This window comes from Aquarana catesbeiana, linkage group LG06 (genome assembly GCF_042186555.1).
Source record: "Aquarana catesbeiana isolate 2022-GZ linkage group LG06, ASM4218655v1, whole genome shotgun sequence".
NCBI lineage: Eukaryota > Metazoa > Chordata > Amphibia > Anura > Ranidae > Aquarana > Aquarana catesbeiana.
In genome coordinates, this window is record NC_133329.1 from 197,781,637 (window position 1) to 197,803,348 (window position 21,712).

Below are 21,712 nucleotides of genomic sequence, written 5' to 3' on the forward strand. Positions count from 1 at the left end.
GTAGAACAATATCCTGGTTTAGATAAAAACCTCATATTACCTTTGGTAAAAAGTTAGCATGAGGACGCAATACTACCTTATCCTTGTGAACAATAAAAATATGGCTCTTTACAAGAAAGAGCAGTCAATTCTGATACCCTTCTTGCAGCAGATATGGTTACCAGAAAAAATGGTTTCCTTGTCAAAAAAGGACCAAGGGAATACGTCGTATCGGCCCAAAAAAAAGGCTGTTTTGTAATGCTGACAAAACTAAATTCAAGTCCCAAGGGTTCAGGGGTTACCTAACCGGAGATTAAGCCGTGTTACCCCCTGAATAAAGTTACGAACCAAAGAATGCGAAGCAAGTGGTCATTGAAATAATACGGATAAGGCCGAGACCTGTGCTTAGAAAGCACTCAAGGCCAGCCTTATTTCTCACCCTATCTGCAGAAAGTCAAGAATTCTACCTTTGACCTATTTCCTGGGGTGCAACTCCTGGTTTCACACCAGGAGACATATGTTTCCCAGACTCCATAATATATCCTTCCTTACATTAACTAAGGTAGAAACTACTGAACCTGACAGCCCACGCTTCTTGAGACTGTGGGTCTCAATAGCCAGACCGTTAAATTTAGCGTTTGTAAAGTAGGATGGAACACCGGACCTTGCGAGAGAAGGTCTGGCCGTGATGGTAGGGTCCATGGGCCCCCACTGCCATCTTCACGATCTCTGCATACCAAGATTTCCTGGGCCCCACTGGTGGCCATAAGAATCAACGACTTCCCTTCCTGCTTGATCCTGCGAAGAAGTCGTGGACGCAGGCAGAATAGGAGGGAATGCATAAATCAGTGAGAACCGATTCCACGGGAATAGCAAGGCATCTGTTCCGCATGCAAGCAGATCCTTTGTTCTTGACACAAAATTGTTGATTTCTCTTTGGAACCTGGACGCAAACAGATCTATGTCCGGGATCCCCCATTTTTGACATATTGACAGGAAGATATCGGGGTGAAGGAACCATTCTCCCGGGAACAACTGCTGGCGACTCACGTAGTCCACCTGCCAATTTTCTATTCTTGGAATGAAGACTGCTGATAGGCAAAGTACATTGTTTTCTGCCCAAGATAGGATATGATTCACCTTTCTCTGGGCTGCACAACTTCTTGTGCCCCCTTGGTGATTAATATATGCCATTGCTGTGGCATTGTCGGATTGAATCCTGGCAGGACAATACCGTAAACTGAACGTTCAGGCCCTCAGGACCAAGAGCTCTGCCTGAATTTCTAAAATGTTAATCAGTAAGGCCATTTCTGATCTGGGCCACTTCTCTTGGACAGTTGCCTCTTTCAGGACTGTTCCCCAACCTAAATAAAAAAGGTTGGCATATGTTGTTACCACTTCCCAGGTAACTGAAGGAAGGATTTTCCCCTTAGTAGATTTTTGGATATTAACCATAAACTGAGGCTCTGGCGCACCCAGCCTGCAGCACCTGGTATTTCCAGGTGGTCTCTCATCCGGGTACTAATCAGGCCCGACCCTGCTTAGCCTCCAAGATCAGACAAGATCGGGCGCTATCAGGGTGATGTGGCCGTAGGCTTTGGAGACAGACACATTGGGAATGTAGAGCTTGAACCCTTTGTTCCAAGCCGATAGGATACTGCAACAGTCTTGAATGAAACTAAGCATAAGGAACGGCCTCGAATGAAGCCACCATCTTTCCCAACAACCTCATGCAAAGTTGAATAGAAGAAATTCATCTTGCTTCGACCACCAAAATCAGTTCCTTTATGGTGCTGATCTTTGCCTGGGGTAAGAATACCCTTTTCTGGGTGTACCTATGATCGGACCCAAGTATTTTAGCCTTCTTCATGGTTTTAAAGAAGATTTCTCCTAGGTTGAGAATCTGACCTAGATATTCCAGGCAGTTGAATGTGGTGACTATACTTTGGTCTAAGCGGGCTATGGACTGGTCTATCAAGAACAGATCGACTAGGTAAACCATAATCGTTATACCTTGGGCCCTTAATCTGGCTAGAAGAGGGGCCAGAACCTTTGTAAACACTCAAGGTGCAGTAGCTGGACTGGAAAGCAGAGCTACAGACTGAAAATGAAGATTTTCCACCTTGAAAAGTAGATATTACTAGTGAGCGAGGAAATAGGCATATGGAGGTATGCATCTTTGATGTCGATTGACGCCAGAAGTTCTCCTCCTTGTAGGATGGAGATAACTGATTTGGATTGACTCCATATGAAAAAAAGAGTGGTTATATTCAGGAATTGAATTTCGATTTTTGAGATCCAGAATATCCATTCGGATTTGGCCCCTGAAAAAAGAGGTTTGAATCAAACCCCAACCTCTGTTCTTACATGGGGACCCCCCCATGATCACTTTTTTTTTTCTCTGGATCCTTAGAAACGTGTGATCTAGGAAAACGAGGAGACGGGAACTTTTGGAACTCCAGTTTGTACCCTGGAGCTATTGAGGAAACCCCCCATTCGTTTCGACACTCTTCCTGCCAGATCCTTGAGAACTGCAGAAGAATTCCCTCTGTTCGATTGAACCTGACGGTGGAAGCCGCCGTGACTGCCTGGAGGCTGATGCCTCTGGCACAGGAGAAGGAGCTTTAAAACGAAAATACATTTACTCCTTTTCTTAAATGGCAAAAGAGGTGCTTTCCACTAGAAATTCTTTGGATGTATTATCCAAAACATCCCCAAATAGCTATTTCACCTCAAAAAGGAAGACTAGCCAGGAGCTTCTTACAAGGCCTGAAGGATAGAATCTCTCATAGCAGCTATTGCAAACATAAAGCTGCCTCCTGGGCCTGCTGAGCAGGATAATCTTGAACACCTGTTTAAACTGGTCTCTCAATGATTAAACAATTACTGTCAGCGCAGGCTGAGACACTCAATCTGCCAGAGAAAAAAAAAGTGTTTTTTTTTTTCAATAGGAATTCCACCTTTCCTGACGCATCATGGCAGCACACACAATGGGTTGTGACTCCGCCTCCACAACCTGATAGGACTGGTTAGCTATAAGTTTTGAAGAGGAGCCCACCGCTGTATTCTCCTTTTTTTCCTCACCTAGATGGTTGGACCGGTAAAAGCTGGAAACCCCTTATCGCTTCGCCCCAGTTAGGTTCAGCCTCTCCTAGTTGGAAGCCCTGGCTGTACAGTCTCTAAAAGAGCTTTATGCAGGGAAACCCCACTCTGGTGATCTCAGGGAAAAGGATCTCACCAAAGGTTTTTGGTGACATCTGCAGCGGCCTCCAGGTACTGTCTCATTTCTTTTCCTTCTTTTTTCCTCCCCCTCTCTCCTGACATATAGCATTCCCTTATGCACATCTGTGTAATTATTGCGCTGGGCGCTGTAGTCCCACAGCGTCTCCTTATTGTGCATGGTGCCGGCTCTAGGGCACACAGGATCTGACATAGGCAGCATACGGCCGCGCCAGATTCCAAGATAGCACCGGACGCCGCAAATGGCCACTGCGCATGCGCAGGTGTGACGTCAGAGCCACCGCAACGGAGGTTTATTTAAAAACAGGGAATCCTGTCATTTTAGCCTCTATGAGCACCAGAGCCTCACCACAGTGCTGCCTTGTGCCCCTTTTGCTATCCCTGACACTAAGTTTTGGATTACTCTTCCACCTTGCTAGCTCTGCATTTTTGTGGCACCTCCTGTTTTTTTTTTTTAAAAAAACACTTCTTCCTTTCAGATACACTCTATCTCCTTTCATGGAGGCCGCTGCTCCAGCAGACCATCCACGGGCTACAAGGTAAGGGGGGCAAACATTAGGTAAGTAGTGAAGAGGAGTAAAAGAGAGCCTTGCCACTAATGCTATATCATTTGATAGCTCTGGCAGATCATCAAGGTCAACGCACTCCAAACGCAGGGACCGATCACCTTCAAAACATTCCCAGTCCAGAAGAAGTCGGTCAAGAACCTCATCCCGTCACCATAGAGATGAGACTTCATCCCGTCAACCTCGCGATGACCAACGCACCCATCCTGCGGCCAATGCCTGCTGGGTCTGCGGGGCAGTAGCACTACCTGGTAAACTAGTCTGTCAAGTCTGTTTTGAAGAAGCAACTCGTGAAAAAGAATTGGATGCAAGGGAAGCATCCAACATAATAAGAGAGTCAGTGAAAGAATCATGCAAGTGGCAGCCCACGAATCCATCAGACAGGCTTCAGTGGCTTCAACCTCTTATACGCCTCAAGATCTCTCCCCGTCAGCCTCTCATACTCTTCAGGAAGAGTCCCCAGAAGAGGACGAGATTCTAATGCCCACTTCGTTTGATTTTGCACTTATAGATCCCTTCGCAAAATCGGTAAAAGAGGCAATCGGTTGGGAGGAGGAGAAGGAGGCACCACGCAAGTTAAGAAAGTATTTTCCTAACCTGAAAAAGGACCCTGAAACCTTTCCTTTTATTGAAGAGCTAGAGGAGTTAATAAAGGATGAGTGGCAGAAACCAGATAAAAAAAATTGGTCTGAACAACAGGATAGCAAAACTCTACCCATTAAGGGAACCAATGGTAAACCCTCTAATTTCAGCTCCTGTAGTAGATTCCTCATTAATGCGTCTGGCGCGACATGTAACTCTCCCGATCGAGGATGCCGTGACCTTTAGGGATGTAATGGATCGAAAAATAGACCTCGATCTTAAGAAAGCCTATTCAGCAGCAGGAGGAGCATGCAGACCAACGATCACTCTGGCAGCGGTCGGCAGAGCAATTATCTATTGGGCAGCCAACATTGAAAAATTGTTGCTGGAGGCAGCAGACCAGGAAAAAAATCACATCAGCTATGCAAGAACTCACCCTGGCAGGAGACTTCGTGGCTGAAGCGGCTGTTGATATCATAAGATCTTCAGCAAGGGCGATGTTGGCTTCAGTAATGTCAAGGAGAGCACTCTGGTTAAAATCATGGGTCGCAGATGCGGCCTCTAAATCTACCTGGTGTAGGATTCCCTACAACGGCACCAACTTATTCGGTCCTAAACTGGATACAGCAATTTCAAAAGTTACAGGAGGGAAGTCTGGCCTCATCCCTTCCAATAGAAGACCCAAACAACAAAGAAATCCACCATTTAGACACCAGTTGCCAGAAAGATACCGAGAGGCAAGATCTTACAAACCAGGGAGGGAATTCAAGCGAAATTGGCGAAACTCCCAATCGTCCTTTGTGAGGGTGCAGAAACCGAAAGTCTCCAATTCAGGAGAACAGCAGAAGTAATTTTGATGGCGTGCACGCCCAGCCCGCGATAGTAGGAGCGAGGTTGAGGCGATTTACTCGGACATGGGCAAATCAAATAAAAGACTCCAGGACGATTTCCACCATCCAGGAGGGTCACAGATGGTCATTCAAACACAAACCTCCCAAAGATCACTTCAGACCGACCAGAACACCATCTTCTCTACCAAAATGAAAGATCCTGACCAGTTATTCAAGAACAAGCAATCATAGAGGTTCCTCGGGAGCAGAGGGGCTTAGGATTCTACTCTCCGCTTTTTCTAGTGGCAAAAAAGATGGGAGATTTGAGGCCAGTGCTAGACTTGAAAAACCTAAACGAAACAATTTCAGTTGAATCCTTCAAGATGGAGAGCCTCCAGTCCATATTACTAGCAATAGGAACAAGGGACTGGATGCTCTCGGTCGATTTGTCCGACGCCTATCTGCATATTTCGGTGCACCAAACCTTCCAGAAATACCTACGCTTTGCAATAGGTCGCCAGCATTTTCAGTTCCAAAGCCTTCTGTTTGGGATATCGACGGCTCCCAGAACCTTTACAAAGGTCTTACTACCGATCATAGCTCTCCTAACAGAAAAAGGGCTAAGGGTGTTGCACTCGATGACATCATCCTTCTGGCCGACAGCCAGCAAATTGCCCTCCAACATCGAGCAATTCTAATTTCCACACTTCAACAGTTCGGCTGGATAATAAATTGGAAAAAGAGCAGTCTGGTCCCAACGCAAAGAATGATCTTCTTAGGCGCAGAATTAGACACCAGCTCCAGTACGGTCGGGGTGCCTCAAGAGAAGATAAGGCCATTGATTCACAAAATAAAGAACCTTTTGGTGGCAGAACATCTTCCTGCCAGAATGTGTCTTCAATGAAACAGCGAATAATCATCAGCCAGGCAGTAAAAAGATCAGCATGGTGGTGGACACAAGTCAGCAAGCTGACACGCTGTCGTCCCATAGTTCCTCCATTACCAGAAATAGTCACGACAGATGCCAGCCTCCAGGGATGGGGAGCACATTACCAACATCACGGAGCGCAGGGACGTTGGTCTTTCCGCCCACAGGACATAGTCCCAAATGTCCTGGAACTCAGAGCCGCCTGGCAGGCTATTCTAACATTCGGACCGTTCCTAGCAGGGAAAAATGTTCTCTTACGTATGGACAATACGGTAGCGGTAAACTACATCCACAAACAAGGAGGTACCAGGAGCAGAACGCTCATGGAAGAAGTGCGACCCATACTCGAGTGGGCTCAGGTTCACCTGACGGACTTGAAGGCGACCTACGTTCCGGGTATACAAAACCAACTAGCGGACGACCTGAGCAGGATATTTGTGTCGAACAACGAGTGGTCTCTCAGTCCCCAAGCCTTTGCTCTCATCACCCGCAAATGGGGAAGTCCCGATATAGATCTAGCGGCAACCCCAGAGAACAAGTGTCTCCGATTCTTGGCGAGGAACGACTATCCGACAGCAGCGGGGAGCGATTGCCTTCACCACCCATGGGAATTTCACCTAGGCTATATTTTTCCTCCGATTCCCCTAATAGCCAAATTTCTGGCCAGGCTGAGGAACTCAACGTCCACGGTCATAGCAGTGCTGCCCTTCTGGCCAAGGAGGCCTTGGTTCACGACTGTATTACAGTTGAACACAGAGGAGCCGCTTCTGCTCCCATTGAGCCCGGATTTGCTCTCTCAGGGTTGATTCCTGCACCCATCACCAGAACATTTACACCTAACGGCCTGGAGATTGAAAGGGAAAGGCTGCTGGATAAAGGATGTTCACTCAGAGTAGTGGCCACACTACAACAGGCCAGGAAAAGATCAACAAATGGCACGTACAACAGGATCTGGGAGAGATTCAACGTGTTTGCCCAGCAACATTCTTGGGATCCGCTCTCTCCTTCAGTCTATCATATTTTGGAGTTCTTGCAGCTAGGCCTAGAAAGGGGCCTAGGTGCGAGCACTCTTAAAGTACAAGTCTCTGCACTGTCGGCAATGATGGGAACTAGATGGGCGTTAGACCCGCTCATAGTTCAGTTCTTAAAGGCATGCATGAAGATAAGGCCGCCCAGGAAACCTGTCTTTCCAACCTGGGATTTGTCCACCGATTTAGAAGCTCTATCGAAAGAACCATTTCTTCCCCTGGAATCAATATCCTTATGGGATCTGACGCTCCGACTATCATTTCTGATCGCAATAACGTCTGCCAAGAGAGTTTCAGAGATGCATGCTCTATTAAAGAACCACATCTAGTCCTTTATCCGGATAGAGTTGTCCTCAGACCCTCAGAACAATGTATACCTAAAGTGGCGTCTACCTTCCACTTTAACTCGGAAATCAATCTTCCAGTCTTCCTCTCTAATGAAGGTCATCCACACCCCTTGGATGTCAAGTCTACCATTGTTTCCTACCTTGAAGCTACTGGACCGTTCAGGAAGGTCTAAAACCTCCTAGTCATTCCGCATGGCCCTAGAAGAGGGCAAGCAGCTTCCCCAAGAACAATAGCGACTTGGTTGATTAAAATCATCAAGAGGACGTACATTATACAATCACTCCCAATACCGGATGGTCTAAAAGCCCACTCGACCAGAGCAGTGGCCACCTCCTGGGCAGCATACTGCAGAGTGTCAGCGGAAACTATTTGCAAGGCAGCAACTTGGTCTTCTAAAACCATGTTTATGTCACACTACAGAATAGATCCGGCTCAATTAACTACGGTTGAGTTCGGAAGATCAGTCATTCAATCTAACTCCTCTATACCTTGTACCTGAGTAAATAAAATGCTCTAAAAGCACCCACCCATGTAGCGAGTTATTTCCCATTGTGTGTGCTGCCATGATGCACACGGAATCCCACCCTTCTAAGGTGATAGTTGCTGAGAATACAGCGGTGGGCTCCTCTTTAAAACTTATAGCTAACCAGTCCTATCAGGTTGTGGAGGCGGAGTCACAACCCATTGTGTGTGCTGCCATGGGATGCGTCAGGAAAGGAAAATTACGGAAGGTAAGTATACAATTTTCTGTTTCTTTAACCTTTGGATCCCTAAGCATTTGAGCATTGTCTGCCGGACAAGTCAAACTTATTCACAGAGGATATAGCAGCGTTAATTGCTGGTATACCCTACTTAGTGAATTTCCTCCACCATAGGATAATGTGTGAAAACTTTTTAGGAGGGAAAAAAATGCTTATCTGGGTGATCCTCTCAGATACAAAAAAAAGCTTTTCCAGCAATGAATGGACAGGAAAAGGCATGCACAGCTTGAGGAGGCTTTAGTGAACCCAAACACTCAGTTAAGGGTACATAAATATGGAGCGATCATTCAGCAAGAAATTGCACCATCAATCTTAAGATTGGAACAGCTGATCCTCCCACATTTGGCACCTCAGAAGAGGAGTCATCAGCCTCACCACGGTCCCCTAAGGGAATTCGTCTTCTCCTGCCCATAGTTCCTCAGTTTGAGGGTCCTGGGCAATGGAAGAGAACCTGTCGCATTTTGACCCACAATGGGATGCGATTAAAGTCGCTAAACTTTTTATTTTTTTTTAATCATCATAAAGTAAACAGGTGCTGCAGTGTTAAAAACAGTTGCAGACATTTCATTGCCCTGTTGCTCACTCTGACCAGCCACCCCCTCTCAGGGGAGGATGCCATTTGTAGAGATGAGTAGGCTTTCCCGAGCTTGAGGGAGACCCTTTTAGCTCTTTTTTGGTGGTGTTTCAACCCCCCCCCTTCTGACCATAGCCCGATGCACAAAGCAGAGGTACTACCAGAAGAAATTGCATCCACTGCTTGAGCAATAGTCCAGCTACTGCCGCTGCTATTAATGCTCAGCCTGATGCACATTGTAAATGCCTGTATCGCCAAAACCTTTTTCATGCTCTTCTTTGCTCTGTCTCTCCGACAATTTTGCAGCCAGCATAAATGGAGTTTTTTTTTTAAAAAAACACACTCCCGCATTGGAGGATGCCAACGCTGAGCTAAGCCCCACCCCCACGTCGCATCACGCCCCCTCCTTTCTTTTTAAAAAAAAAGAGTTTTCCCGCAAAAGCACGGGCCTCCGATCTGACGGGATCGGCTGAGTGAGCAAGGGATGGCGTGGAGGAGAACTAGAAGCCGCCGCCGTGTAGGGGCGGTGAAAGAAAACGGCATTGCCGATCGTTTTTAGTACTCCCTTATACTCAGCCTCTTGAAGAGGGGGAGAGTTCAGCTCAGGTGGGGGTGTCTGGAGGAAGCAAAACCCCCCAAACTTACTGGAGGTCTGCCTGCTAGCTGGAGGAAAAAAGTCTGCTGCTTCTGTGACACAGCGTGATCTCTGAGCAAAGCATGAGAAGGTACTTGCTCCATACAGCCCCCAGTGGTGACACTTACTTTAAAGGAGACACTCCACTTACCTTTCCTGCCGCAGGGTTTTCTGTGGTAAAACCACTAGACCCAATCTTCACCCTTCACGGTGGGTTCCGTTAACAAACCTTCAGGAACCGGGGACCCTCAGGGAACCCACAACCCTGGACCTGTAAAAAGCACCCTGCCAGTAAAACTTTATGGCCTTAATACCAAAAGTACTGGATTCCGGGGTCCAGCTCTCTAAAAAGAGAAGCGTTACAGGCAAAACCTCGTTTCTTCGGATACGAGGCCCAGGTACCATTCAATTCGGCCTAAACGACACTTTGAATAGATCCGGCTGTATAGCTAGCCCCAGCAAGGATTGCTCCAGTGGAGCTCAGCACAGCACATCTTCACTCGTGACCAACACCTGAGACACTGGCGAAAAAACTGAGATACTCCCAGTAGTGGGAGGGGTTATATAGGGAGGCAACTTCCTGTTTAGGGCATGCCAGTGACCAGCACCTGAAGGTGGACTATAACCCACATAGTAATTACTATGGCTCTGTGTCCCGTGATGTACGATTAAAGAAAGGAAGGCCAGACCATGTTGGCCTCATAAAGAATGAGGAAAGACATCTGGTTACAAAGGATGGGAAGATGGCGAAGGTATGGAATTTATTCTTCTCCTCAGTCTTCACGAGGGAATCGGGGGGCTTCAGTAACCAAAACTGCAGTGTTTAACCTTGTCACACATCACAGGAAGCACCCTCATGGCTAACATAGGACAGAATTAGAATTAGACTTTACATTAATAAATCACCAGGACCGGATGGTTTGCACCCAAGGGTACTTAGGGAACTCAGTCAAGTAATTGCCAGACCATTGTTTCTAATTTTTACTGACAGTCTACTGCCTGGAATGGTACCAGCAGATTGGAGAAAAGCCAATGTAGCACCAATATTTAAAAGGGCCCAAAATACATTCCTGGGAGTTACAGACCAGTTAGCCTAACATCAATAGTATGTAAGCTCTTGGAGGAGATAAGGGACTATATAGAAGATTTTAGTAATGAAAACTGTATCATTAGCAGTAATCAGCATAGATTCATGAAGAATCGTTCTTGCCAAACCAATCTATTAACCTTCTACGAGGAGGTGAGTTGCCATCTAGATAAAGGAAGGCCGTAGACATGGTGTATCTGGATTTTGCAAAAGCATTTGACACAGTTCCCCATAAACATTTACTGTACAAAATAAGGTCCGTTGGCATGGACCATAGGGTGATTACATGGATTGAAAACTGGCTACAAGGATGAGTTCAGAGGGTGGCGATAAATGGGGAATACTCAGAATGGTCAGGGGTGGGTAGTGGGGTCCCACAGGGTTCTGTGCTGGGACCAATCCTATTTAATTTGTTCATAAACGACCTGGAGGATGGGGTAAACAGTTAAATCTCTGTATTTGCGGACAATACTAAGCTAAGAAGGGGAATAATTTCTCTGCAGCATGTGGAAACCTTGCAAGAAGATCTGAACAAATGAATGGGGTGGGCAGCTACAAATAAGGTTTAATGTAGAAAAATGTAAAATAATGCATTTGGGTGGCAAAAATATGAATGCAATCTAAACACTAGGGGTGAACATCGGGGGGAATCTAGGATGGAAAAGGACCTGGGGGTCCTGGTAGATGATGGGCTCAGCAATGGCATGCAATGCCAAGCTGCTGCTAACAAAGCAAACAGAATATTGGCATACATTAAAAATGGGATTAACTCCAGGGATAAAGCAATAATTCTCCCACTCTACAAGACTCTGGTCCGGCCGCACCTGGAGTATGCTATCCAGTTCTGGGCACCAATGCTCAGGAAGGATGTACTGGAAATGGAGCAAGTACAATGAAGGGCAACAAAGCTAATAAAGGGTCTGGAGGATATTAGTTATGAAGAAAGATTGCGAGCACTGAACTTATTCTCTCTGGAGAAGAGATGCTTGAGAGGGGATATGATTTCAATTTACAAATACTGTACTGGTGACCCCACAATAAGGATACAACTTTTTTGCGGAAGGGAGTTTAATAAGACACGTGGCCACTCATTAAAATTAGAAGAAAAGAGGTTTAACCTTAAACTGCGTAGGGGGGTTCTTTACTATAAGAGCAGTAAGGATGTGTAATTCCATTCCACAGGTAGTGGTCTCACCGGGGGGGGGGATCAATAGTGTCAAAAAACTATTAGATAAGCACCTGAACGACCACAACATACAGGGATATACAAGGTAATACTGACATATAATCACACACATACAGTGGGGCAAAAAAGTATTTAGTCAGCCACCAATCGTACAATTTTTCACACTTAAAAAGATGAGAGAGGCCTGTAATTGTCATCATAGGTATACCTCAACTATAAGAGACAAAATGTGGAAACAAATCCAGGCAATTACAATGTCTGATTTTTGAAAGAATTGAATTGCAAATTATGAAAAATAAGTATTTTGTCAATATCAAAAGTTAATCTCAATACTTTGTTATATATCCTTTGTTGGCAATGACAGAGGTCAAACGTTTTCTGTATGTCTTCATAAGGTTGTCACACACGGTTGCCGGTATGTTGGCCCATTCCTCCATGCAGATCTCCTCTAGAGCAGTGATGTTTTGGGGCTGTCGCTGGGCAACATGGACTTTCAACTCCCTCCAAAGGTTTTCTATGGGGTTGAGATCTGGAGACTGGCTAGGCCACTCCAGGACCTTGAAATGCTTCTTACGAAGCCACTCCTACGTTGCCCGTGTGGTGTGTTTGGGATCATTGTCATGCTGAAAGACCCAGCCACGTTTCATCTTCAATGCCCTTGTTGATGGGAGGAGGTTTGAACTCAAAATCTCACAATACATGGCTCAATTCATTCTTTCATGTACACGGATCAGTCGTCCTGTTTCCTTTGCAGAGAAACAGCCCCAAACATGATGTTGTCACCCACATGCTTTACAGTAGGTATGGTGTTCTTTGGTTGCAACTCAGCATTCTCTCTCCTCCAAACACAACGAATTGTGTTTCTACCAAACAGTTCTACTTTGGTTTCATCTGACCATATGACATTCTCCCAATCCTCTTCTGGATCATCCAAATGCTCTCTAGCAAACTTTAGATGGGCCCAGACATGTACTGGCTTAAGCAGGGGGACACATCTGGCACTGCAGGATCTGAGTCCCTGGAGGCGTAGTGTGTTACTGATGGTAGCCTTTGTTACGTTGGTCCCAGCTCTCTGCAGGTCATTCACTAGGTCCCCCCGTGTGGTTCTGGGATTTTTGCTCACCGTTCTTGTGATCATTTTGACCCCACGGGGTGATATCTTGTGTGGAGCCCCAGATCGAGGGAGATTATCAGTGGTCTTGTATGTCTTCCATTTTCTAATTATTGCTCCCACAGTTGATTTCTTCACACCAAGCTACTTGCCTATTGCAGATTCAGTCTTCCCAGCCTGGTGCAGGTCTACAATTTTGTTTCTGGTGTCCTTCGACAGCTCTTTGGTCTTCACCATAGTGGAGTTTGGAGTGTGACTGTTTGAGGTTGTGGACAGGTGTCTTTTATACTGATAACAAGTTCAAACAGGTGCCATTAATACAGGTAATGAGTGGAGGACAGAGGAGCCTCTTAAAGAAAAAGATACAGGTCTGTGAGAGCCAGAAATCTTGCTTGTTTGTAGGTGACCAAATACTTATTTTCCACCATAATTTGCAAATAAATTCTTTCAAAAATCAGACAATGTGATTGGATTTGTTTCCACATGTTGTCTCTCATAGTTAAGGTATACCTATGATGACAATTACAGGCCTCTCTCATCTTTTTAAGTGGGAGAACTTGCACAATTGGTGGCTGACTAAATACTTTTTTGCCCCACTGCAGGTTGACTTGATGGACTTGTGTCTTTTTTCAACCTCACCTACTACGTAAATGTGTTTTGTAGGTTCCAAATATCCCACTTCTGCAGGCTCTGTGAAACACTTAGAAGGGGTCTCAGGGAGTATCCCTTCAACGTAAAATAAACGATACCCTTTTATTAGCCCTCTTCTACTGCCCTTCAATAGTTATCGTGTGGTACTTAGGGAGGACAGAGGCTGCAAATCACAGCCTTTCACCATCCAATACCTCAACGGTGATTGTAGCATAGGGAAAAACTATTCAGTTTCAGGGAACTTAAAAAGACACACAGCCACTCATTGAAATTGGCAGAGAAGTGGTTTAACCTTAAACTATATAGAGGGTTCCTTAATGTCAGAGTGGTAAGGATGTGGAACTCCCTTCTACAATCAGTGGTGTCAGCGGGGAGTGTCAATAGTTTCAAAAAAACTCTTAGATTGGCATCTTAGAAAAATCAATATTCCTGCCTTTTTCATGCCTCTCTCACAGGTGGGTTAACCCTTTCAGGACTGCACTACCCACAGTCAGGGTTGGAGGTTCTTTCCCACCCAAAATCTCTTCAAATGTCCAGGTCCATATCAGAACTTAACCTCCCTGGTGGTTTGATTATGTCAGTATTTTTGAATGTCAAAGCGTTACATTGTTTTGCATGGAAATGTATTGTTTTATATTGTAGACCTGTAATTCTTAAGAATAACTCACTTAAATCTGTCCAAACAAGAGTCTAGTAGACCTCCTGGGTATGATAAAGTTTGAAACACAAAATCATAAAATATAATATATTAAATAACTATAAATAATTATAAAAAATATAATATTAATAATACTTTTTTTCAATAATGTAATTAAATCAAAAACACTGAAATTTGTCCAAACAAGGGTGCAATATTACTAGTCACTGTTATACTAGACACTGCATATTGGTTTAGTAAACATTTTGGGTATAAAAAAAATTTTGAAACGTGGGACTGCACAAAGTCCGACACCACAATCAGGGCAATGAAACCTGGTTTCCTTTCTGATTTTCTTTCCACTGTCATCTCGCTACGAGCAACAAACCATGCACATCCTTGTAGGTTCTGACTTTTTCTCTGTTGTTGGGATGTAGTCCACGAAGTGATGACCAGTCAGGCAACGCCAAGGTTGACAACACCAACAGCATGATGTCCAGCTCTATTCACAGCCATTGATGGTGTTTGGTGGTTCACAAAGATACGTTCGGTAACTTTCCAAATGAAGTCAGAATGAATCACAGGCTTGTCACTTTTTTAGCAGAATGTAGGCATTCCACAATCATTGCTCAAGAACATGCCTGAAGATCTTCTTGTAGTACTGCTTTTGCCGTTTCCTCATTGCTGGTTAGAATGTCATTGCTTGGTCGGCTCTGTCGACACCTCCCTTGGTCTTATTGTAGTCTATCACTACTTGTGGCTTCATGATTTCTTTCCCACCTTTTGTGCATACCATAACAGTGGAGGTATTATGAACTGAACTCATTAGGCGCACATCATTCTTGTCACGCCATCGCAGTGCCATCATTTTGCCTTTCTGCCAGGCAACCATTTCTCCAGTCTTCAGCTTCTTATTGTCAAACACTGGCATCATGTTGTGCTGGTTAGCCCTAACTGTTCCATAGGCATCTGTTTTGTTTTGCATTAGAAACTCATAAAGTTCAGGAGACGGATAAAAGTTATCGGTTGTTATGCAATAGCCCTGATTTAGCAATGGCTCAATGAGTGAAAGAACAGAAGATGTTGCCATTCCATAGTTGCTGTATTTTGGATTGAATTTTGTTTATCTTCCAGTATATATGACTGAATTCCAAATGTAGCTAGTACTAAGCGAGTGGCCTCTATAGGTAAAAATTACAATGACAAAAATAAACATGTACCATCATCCAGAAATTAATAACTAATGAGGTTGGAAGCCTGATCCCCAGTTAGGCGACCAAAAAAGTGGGGGCATGTTTGGACTATTACGGTACAGTAATCGTTAGTAACAATTTAAGGCATAAAACAGTAGTAATAAAATTGAAAATTAATTTATTGATGCAGGGGACAAATCAAAATTCATACAATAAAACTACATACAAGTACAAGTATGTCAACAATGGGATCATTAGTATACAGTACAGCACGACATCTCAGATATCATATTCCTCGACTAGTTTCGCGGACAAACCGCTTCATCAGGAGGGAATCTGGAGATAGTTGATTCTGACTAAACAGTCTGAGCCTAACAGATAAGAAGACATATAATGAGATTGACCAAAGGACAAGAACAATGCAAATAAGGTTTATGTTACAGCATCAAGATTAACAAAGGTAATATGCAATACATGGGGAAGAGGGGAACGAATCTGCTTACCCATGTCCCAACCGAGCCAAAATGTAACTAGTAGACGATTCGCATAGCATGTAGAATTTTACACCAAATCATGCTCTCTTTGAAGCAATGTATTTCACCCAGCTGAGCCTTGCCTTGTAGGCCATTAGACATTCATCTATGCTGATGTATCTTTCTGGCACATAGCTGCATTGGAAACTCTTTAATATCATTTGCGATACTTCCCAAATTTTCTTTAGTTTTGGTGCAGGATTAGTAGTTTCATCAAATCCTTTGTTGATTTCGAAATGTAAATATTTCATGATCAGGGAAAATCTGTACTCTGACATTACCGTTCCAAAGAATGGAGTGGCAAGTAATTTATTAGTTGTCCAATACCACATCTGCAGGGGTTTCCCAACCACTCCCTGAAGTATTATTAGCCCCAGAATGTCCAAATTTCATCTTTGGTCACTGGTTTCCACTTTCTGCTTCTTGGAAACTTCCGATGCATAGTAGCTAATTGTTACCCTTTGTATCGGTTTGTCTCAGTAACAATTTTTTCAATAACCTTGACAGAAATAATTATAAGTATGCCAAGGGGTTGTCATGTTCAATGTCTACTTTCATACCAGATGCTCCAGTTAATGGGAATCTTGGTGGCGCTGCGTGATCCGTACCATAGTCAATAGAGCACCAAGTTCGCACATCACTCAGTGCTCAGTCGCAGAATTGTCGCTGTCGTCACTATCAGTGTGTGATGACGAATTTCCCCATGATTTAATATCGCTCAGTTCTGCAAGTGATTATTCACTGCGGGACACACAAGGTTGGTGATGTCAGTGTAGAGAAGGGGGCGGTAACGCGTTTCGGAGCATATGCGGCTCCTTCATCAGATCAGTGGTCTACAGCAGTGAACACAGGCTTCCCTGCTGCCTCCTCTTTCCAACACGCATGAGAACGCTTTACAGCAGCTGTATGGCTCTACATCCAGCGCTGCCTTCCTCTTTGTTTGATTCTTATAATCGGGGTGGCACTTCCGATACTCCTTCCTCCGCTTACAGATCGTACGTACGACGCATGCGTGTTACGCTTTTTATACACTGCGTATGCGTGAAACTCCTCCCGCCCCTGACGTTCTTTCTAGTCTATTCCCTGCCCCTTCTCTTTCGGCGCAGTGGGGGAGAGCACATGGCGAAGACACAGCAGATGCATGATAATAGCAGCAACGAGGAGGAGGAAAGCCCGGAGCCAGAAACGTCATGATCCCGCAGGCGATTTAAGGCCTCAAATATGGCCTTTGTAGAGATGGTGGACATCTTGAAAAGGGCGGACTATGATGGGAAGTATGGACCTTACCCCAACCCAAATGTGAGAAAGGCCAAGATCATGGCTAAAGAGTCTGAAGAGTCTGCACCGGAATTTTGGGGTATGATGATCCAAGGATCCACTGAGGAAACGGCGGTAGGACCTCAAATTAAGGGAGCACGATCAGAAGGATCAGGAGAGTGCTGCAAAAAAGTAAGTAGTTGTCCTGTGTTCCTATTCTTTCTTTTTATTACGTTCGTGCTGCTCCATGTGCTTTTCTTTATTACTGTTGTACAGTTTAAAATGGCAACTTTCATGTTCATGGGCACATTAATCGTTCGTAGGAAACATTGTTCGTTCGCCCACTAAAATACGATGTTTTGGCCAGATGCAATTCAATACATTTTTTCTGACCTACTTCTATTAAAAAAGTTTGTTGTCTAGATGGGTTTGTAAATAGAATGAAATGCAAACTAGATTCTGTGTAAGGAGAGGACACTCAGCAGCTGTTTACACATCTGGACACAGGAGCACTAGTGTAGGACACAAGAACAAACTTTTTATTAGTAGGTCCCACACAGGTGCTCCAGTGAAAAATACAGGGGTGTCTCCATCTGTGAAGCTTGCAAAAACAGGTAAGTCAGCTTTACAAAGGCAAAAAAATAAATTCTTCAGCTTGGAACTCTGCCAAAACAGATAATTGTACAACACTTCCAAGCAATGTTTCATATTCCTATTTCTGCCCTCAAATATCTGTGTGCTAAGTATACCTATTTTTTTTCACATAGGGGAGAAAAGATTAAGAGGACACCACTTAGAGGAGACCAGGGACTCCCCACCTCAGGAAGAAGGGGAAATCCCCCAAACCCAACCAGAGGAGGAGGAGGGAGACGTTGTTGAAATTGGCAAAATTGTCACCACAACAGGTGAGTGTCTGAGACCACAGCTTCAGGTAAGAGATGGATACCTGCATATTTATAATACATGGTGTGTTTTTTTTTTTAGGTGATGGGGATGTTGTGGAAGAAGGTCATTTCACCAGTGAAAGTGCCCAGATCCTCATCGGGGAGATAATGGGGTGCAACAGGGATTTAGAAAACCTAAAGCAAAACAAAATGAAGAACATCACTGATGTTTTAGGGAGAATCTAAAACACTCAGAAATCCCTAACTTTTTTCTCGTATATGTTTTTTTTTTATGACTAATTTTTTACATATTTGAAAAGCCAAATTTTGAAGATGCACGCAGTGTGTCAACATGTGCTATCTGCCATCACGGAAGATAAATGTACGCGTTTTGTTGGTGCAACCCCTTCCTCGATAATAAAGTAGAGGAAGGGGTTGCACCCCCAAAACAGGTCCAATGATCCCCCATGATGGGAGCTAGCACATGTTGACATTAGGCATGGGATCAGGAGGGAAATCTCCATTTAGAATCCCAAATTGTGTGCATCTTCAAAATTTGGCTTTTACAGGGGTGACATCACCTCATCTGATGAAGGCAATATCAAACACAGTTTGTACATACTCATGTCTGATATTGCCTTCGCTTTATCAAAGTTGAACTTTGTAAGTTCCAGAGTTGTGTATTGTTTTATGGTTTTAAACATGCCTGTTTTACCTATAAAAGGCGATTCCTACTTAATGTTATACAACAAACATGTTGGTTTGTTCAAAACCCTTTTATAAACGCACATGTGATTGTGCTTTCAGTAAAAATTTTGTTAATCAACAATGTGTGGCTTCTTCTTTCATTGCTCAAAAGCAGTTTTTGGAGTAAAGTTGTTTTTTTTCCGTGACAGTGGGTGTTATTTACTAAAGACAAATCCATTTTGCAGGTTCAGTGCAGTCTCAAGTGCACTTGTAGTGCAAAGTGGATTTGCCTTTAGTAAATAACAACAGTGCTTTATAATTTTACATAATCACGCCATTTTCATGACACCCCAAATTTTGGTCATGGTGCTGAAAATGATGAATATTTTTGTCAGTAATGCATTACATACATTAACAACAAAAACAAGGTGTGTGTGTAGCAGACCCACAACATAATAATAATAGTTAGCCGAAGAAGAGATTGTCACCTCATGTCTCAAACAAATTTCGTTTGCATTATTGAAGAAAAAGGACCAAAAAATAATACCATTAAAAGATAACTGAGGAGACAGCTAAAAGAAAGCCAAGCAGTAAATCAAAGCAAATATTTGTTAGGTTTAAAATATATTTTTATATTAAAAATGTCTCAGACATTGTCTGGCATATCGATGGCCCCCTACCCGCAAAGTATTTCAGGTATCTTAAACGGACCTCGTGGGCACTCTGGGGGGGCAAGCCAGGACGGCCAGTTTCCAGCGCTGTCATGGTTGGTTCATTCAGAATTCCAGCTTCAGGCTCAACTGAGGCAGCATAGTTCACAGGATTTCTCCTTAAAAAATTTTGGAGAACAGCAAGACAGGATGATGTGATTGAGTTTGTATTCAGCCATGTGTATCGGTGTAAGAAATAGGCGGATATTCCAAACGTGTTCTCCACCACTCTTCTGGCTCTGGCCAGCTGGTAATTAAAAACCCTCTGGTTCGGGGTGAGGGTCCTCATAGGGAATGGCCACATAAGATGGTCTCCCAGCGCAAATGCTTCATCCGCAACAAAGACGAATAGGAGTCCTTCCGCATTGTCTTCTGAAGGTGGCAAGCCCAAACTGCCATTCTGGAGACGCCTGTAGAACTCGGTCTGGGCGATGAATCCACCATCCGACATCCGGCCATTCTTCCCCACGTCCACATACAGGAACTCGTAAGTAGCCGACACCACCACCAACATCACAATACTATCGAACCCCTTGTAGTTGTAATAGTATGACCCAGAGTTAGGGGGTGGGATGATGTGGACGTGTTTCCCATCAATTGCCCCTCCGCAGTTGGGAAAGTCCCACCGCTGGGCAAAGTAGGAGGCCACAGTCTGCCATTCCTTTGGTGTGGAAGGAAACTGTGGAGTCAAACAAGAAAAAAAAAATTATTAATTTTGCACAGAAACATTGAAAGCAGATTAGACACAAATATTCTTGGCCAAAATCACTATAACATTTATTTTAGGGAGTATTTAAAGACTAAAGTATAAAGTCCACCTATCAGATTCCTCACCCTCTCTGATGGCCCATTGAATACATTTTAGGGGAGGAGATGTTTTGGACAGGTAACCCTCTCCACTTCATTGAGAGATGAATGCATAAATAATGTGTGTTACTTTGCCCATCCCCTCCTTACTTACACTATTGGCAGCCCACTGGACAGGTAAGAAGTGTCATAATACAAAAATATGAATACACACTGTACAAACTGAAGCACATTTTTACATTCTGCAATTACATATCAAGATAAGAATAGGATACAAAAACTTTAAACAGTACCATTTGAAAGTATTCAGGCAGGCCCTTACACTACATGATTTGGTGAATTTATCCATAAATATGAACACAAAAGAGGTAGGTAAAGTGTGTATGGGTTTGGCAAAGTCAGCAGATAGAGGATTGGTATCAGCTGAGTTAGTGGTTGGCGGGAGGGAGGGTTCCAAATGATTTTGGGACACCAAAAAAAAGCATCTGGCACCCTGCCTGAATTTAAGGACACAAAAAACATTTGTACACATTTTAGGGGGTGTTTAGGGTAAAGCACTACTATGGAGCTGACAAAATACATTGTTAAGTGACTAGACAAGGTGGATATGGGCCCAGGATAGCATGCTGGGGAGGTAAGTGAAGGCCAATATGCATGAAGGACAAAACACAAACTTTAAAAAATTCCAGCATGCATGAGGATAAAGGGGACATATTACAGCATATTACAATCATGGTAATTAGGGAATGATGAAAGAAATACAATACATTAGCAAACATTAAATACAATAAAATGTGATGTTAAAGGATAAAAATCTTACCTTAATATTGTCCTTCTGCAGGACCTGGATGATGGCAGAACAGATCTCTGGGATAATGATCCCCAGAGCCTGGGTGGAGATGCCTGTCGAGAAATTGAGGTCCTGCAGGCTTCTCCCCCTTGCCAAGTACCACAACGTGGCGACTAGCCTGTGCTCTGGAGTGATGGCTTGCCGCATGCAGGTATCCTGCCTGCTGATGTAAGGGGTCAGCAAAGCCAACAAATGGTGAAAAACGGGGTCTGTCATCCTGATAAAGTTCCTGAAATCATCAGGATTAGTCTCACGGAGCAAAGGCATGTGACAGAATTGGTCAAGCTGGAGCAACCAATTCTTGGTCCATGAACTCCTCCCCACCCTGTTCATGGACTGGGCTTGTGTCAAAGTAAGAACCCCAACACCAAGCCCCCGCACAGCACGAACTCTACGATGAGTACCTACACACAACATGGCTTCAAAACGGTCGGCTGGTCAGAACGAGGTAACAGAACGCACTGAAGAACAGAATCAACAAGCGGACAAGAAAGCACTGGTAAATTAATGCGAACTCACTACACGCACTGAAGACCAGATACAAACCCACAAGCACAAACTGAACAGCAGAAAAACTATCTGAAAACCACGAGTCTGAAAAGCGCGCATCGTCTCTCACCAAACTTTTACTAACACGAGATTAGCAAAA

The 21,712-nt window shown here is 44.1% G+C and overlaps 1 protein-coding gene and 1 pseudogene across 10 annotated transcripts in view; both read right to left on the reverse strand.

Moving 5' to 3' along the window:
* Window positions 1-21,712, reverse strand: part of VPS35L (VPS35 endosomal protein sorting factor like) — a 1,435,757-nt gene that overhangs the window by 156,707 nt on the left and 1,257,338 nt on the right. The gene's annotated exons all lie outside the window — the stretch shown is intronic.
* Window positions 1,457-1,575, reverse strand: LOC141101879 (5S ribosomal RNA; annotated as a pseudogene).